This window comes from Nuphar pumila, chromosome 4 (assembly GCF_984573655.1).
Source record: "Nuphar pumila chromosome 4, dmNupPumi1.hap1.1, whole genome shotgun sequence".
Lineage (NCBI taxonomy): Eukaryota > Viridiplantae > Streptophyta > Magnoliopsida > Nymphaeales > Nymphaeaceae > Nuphar > Nuphar pumila.
Genome location: NC_143252.1, coordinates 140,791,488 through 140,795,771, shown reverse-complemented (window position 1 = coordinate 140,795,771; position 4,284 = coordinate 140,791,488).

The window sequence follows — 4,284 nt, the reverse complement described above, 5'->3', positions numbered from 1 at the left end:
ATTTTTAAAAATAAGAAACTTATCAAAAGCTTCATCTTTTGATTTTAGCAGATACACATAACAGTATTTAGTGCCATTATCTACAAAAGTGATAAAATACTTCTTGTGATTTCTGGTTAACACTCCATTAAACTCACAGATATATGTGTGCACCAGATCCAATATTTCAGAATCTCTAACAATCGTATGAAAAAGTTTCTTATATTGTTTTGCTTGCACACAAATTTCACATTTTTTAGTTTTATCAATAAAATGCTCAGAAATCATTTTCAAGTTCAGCATGTGTTTCACAGAATTGAAATTCTAATGACCTAATCTATTATGCAACAAACCAGATGATTCTATGTTATATGTAACATTAGACAATGAATAAAAAAAACATTATTCTCTAATTTATCACTGCAAACATGTTCAACACGAAGTTTAAATAAATCATCATCTAAATACCCCTTGCCAATAAAGGTTCTAGAATGTAAAATAACAACTTTATTATATTTAAAGTTAAATTCATAACCCTCTCTAACAAGACATGAACCATTTAAAATGTTCCTTCTAACTACAAACACATGGTGCACTCTGTGTAAAGATAGAACTCGTCCTGAAGAGAACTTCAGATCCACGTGTCAAATCCCTAACACCTTTGCAACCGTTGAATTGTTCATAGTCACGGATCTATCTGCAACAGCCTGGTATGAGACAAAGACAGACTTATCAACACAAATGTGCACATTAGCCTCAATGTCAACCAACCACTCAGTTGACTCATAAACGTGATAGATTTGCGGGTTAACAGAAATATACCCAGTACTGGTACCAATGACCTCAGTCACCATATTGACTTGAGGCGTTACATCTGTGGTTCCATGAGCTTTGGCCTTCTTGTAAGGACATTCCTTAGCTCAATGTCCAACCTGCCTACAGTTCCAGCACGGTTTGTTCTTTGCCTTTTTTTGGATTTTGGCCTTAGGTTTAAATTGGTTTTTCATTGCAGATTTTGGTTTTTGTCCCTTGTCCTTAAAAGATCCAGTCATCATGTTCACTTTAGATTGTTCAGATGGCATCACGACCTGTTTCTAGCTCCTATGATCTTTTTTAATGGCAATTGTTACCATAAGATCATCCAAGGACATTTTTCCTCTACGATGCTTGAGATACATACCAAAGTCTACCCAAGACTTAAAAAAAATTTCCACGATGGTCATTACTTGAAACTTCTCAAAAAGTTTCATATTAGCCTCAGCCAAACTGTGGAGCAACAACAGAAACTCATGTGCCTGCTCAGTGACCGACTTGCCTTCTACCATCTGATATTTCAGAAACTTGGCGACCGAGTACTTTTCAAGACCTTTGTCTTCGGTATTGTACTTTTTGTCAAGTTGGTCCCATAGGGCTTTAATAGTGGTAGATGAGGAGCAACATACACTGAACAACGTGTTGGACAGAGCCAACAGAATGCAACCACGACATATACTGTCTTTTTCTTTCTACTCTACAACCGCACTGACCGCAGCAGGATCAGGGTCAGTATCAGAAACGGAAGGGTAGTCGAGTTCCAGAATAGATAACGGCCATATCGTAGTGAACCAGATTTTTATGTGTTGTTGCCAACGCTTGAAATTCTGATCGGCAAATTTTTCTAGTATACCAGACATGTTCACTTTTGGTACAAATGCAGAAGAAGTCGACATGCTAATAATCTTCTTTAAGACTCAACAACAACTACGCCTTCATCCCAAAACAATTGGGGTCAGCGATATGAACCAAAAAAGAAATTCATTTTGGGTCTTCCACAAGAATCCTTTTCCTCCAATCATTTCTATCCAATGCCATGTCCTCGGTGAGGTTCAAAGCATTCATATCCTTTCCTATCATCTCCATCCAAGTCTTCCTAGGCCTACCTCGACCTCTTTTAACTAATATATTTTCCCATTTCTCCAACCTTCTAACTGGAGCATCATTAGGCCTTCGCCGAATATGTCCAAACCACCGTAAACGATTCTCTCGCATCTTATTTTCAATGGGTGCAACACCTACCTTCTTACGTATCTCCTCGTTCTGAATCTTATCTTTTATTGTATTTCCACACATCCATCTAAGCATCCGCATCTCAGCTACACTCATTTTTTAAATATGATGTCTCTTGGCAGCCCAACATTCCGTACCATATAGTAAAGCGGGTCTAATAGTCATCCTATAAAACTTTCCCTTCAACCGCAATGGCATTCTACGATCGCACAACACTCCAGTTGCACTTTTCCATTTCATCCACCCAACCTTTATCCTATGATTTACATCTCCATCAATTTCTCCATACTTTTGAATGATGGATCCCAAATATTTGAAATAATCATTCACCGGTATTTCTTGCTCACCAAGCTTCACTACACTCCCATCACTACTTCGTTGCTTACTAAACTGACATTTCATATATTCAGTCTTACTCTTACTCAACTTAAAACCTCTAGCTTCCAATGTTTGTCTCCATAATTCAAACTTAGCATTAACCCCAGCTCTAGACTCATCAATCAAAACAATATCATCAGCAAACAACATACACCACGGTACATTTTCTTGAATTGATCTCGTAAGCTCATCCATCACTATCACAAATAGGAAAGGGCTTAAAGCAGATCCTTGATGTAACCCAACCGTTATCGAAAAATTGGTTGTCACCCCTCCACAAGTGCGGACATTGGTTACTACTCCTTCATACATATCTTTAATTATACTAATGTACTTTAGGGAAACACCTTTCTTCATCATTGTCCACCAGAGAACGTCCTTAGGTACTCTATCGTATGCCTTCTCTAAATCAATAAAAACCATATGCAAATCTTTGTTCCTCTCTCTAAATCTTTCAATAAGTTGTCTAAGAAGATGTATAGCTTCCATAGTTGATCTTCCAGGCATAAAACCAAATTGATTCTCCGATATCATGACAATCTTCCTCAACCTAGACTCAATCACCCTCTCCCAAAGTTTCATAGTATGACTCATGAGTTTTATACCACGATAGTTTGTGCAATCTTGTATATCACCCTTATTCTTATATAAAGGCACCAAAGTACTCTTCCTCCACTCATTAGGCATCTTATTTGTTCGCCAAATCAAGTTAAAAAGATTTGTCAACCATTCTAAACCTTTCTCTCCCAAGCATTTCCAAGCCTCGATAGGTATACCTTCTGGGCCAACTGCCCTTCTTGATTTCATTTTCTTCAAAGCCTCTGCAATTTCTTTCTTTTGAATCTTGCGCATGAAGTCACGATTTATCTCATGAAAAGGAATGGAGAAGTCTCCAAGATCTTGAGCATGACTATCATTAAATAGCTTATCAAAATAATCTTTCCATCTCTCCTTAATCTCCTCATCTTTGACTAAAACCCTTTGTGTTTCATCTTTGATACATCTAACCATTCCAAAATCCCTCGATTTCCTATCTCTCATCTTTGCAAGCCTATAAATATCCTTCTCGCCTTCTTTGGTATCCAACTTGTCATAAACCTCCTTATATACCTTAGCTATTGCATTTTGAACTACTTTTTTAGCTTCCTTCTTTGTTATCATATACTTCTCCAAATTCTCATTATCACGACTCTTACTTAGATTTCTATAACACTCTCTTTTAACCTTAATAGCTAATTCGACATCCTTGTTCCACCATGATGTATCCTTACCTAGTGGTGCACCGCCTTTAGACTCACCCAATACCTCCTTAGCCACTTTTCTCATGCCACCCGCTATCTTATTCCACATTGATTCTGAATCCTCCTCGAGACACCAATCAACTTCCTTAACTACCTGCTCTACAAACATTCCTTGTTTAGCTCCTTTCAGTGCCCACCACTTAATTCTAGGATCTATCCTATGTCTATCCCTTTTGCGGCATTGTCTAATTCTAAGATCTAAAATTAAGACTCTATGTTGTGTAGCTACACTTTCTCCCGGTATAACCTTACAATCGATGCAACAACCCTTATCTCTCTTTCTAAGTAGGAAAAAATCTATCTGACTCATATTAACCCCACTTTTAAATGTTACTAGGTGAGACTCCCTCTTCCTAAACCAAGTGTTTGCTAAGATCATATCATAGGACAAACAAAAATCTAAAATCCTTTCTTCACTTTCATTTCTTTCTCCTATACCATAGCCTCCATGGATACTCTCAAATCCATCTCTACTAATGACTACATGTCCATTAAGGTCACCGCCGATGAAAAGCTTTTCTCCATAAGATATCCCTTGTACTACTCCATCTAAATCTTCCCAAAATTGATGCTTAATGGA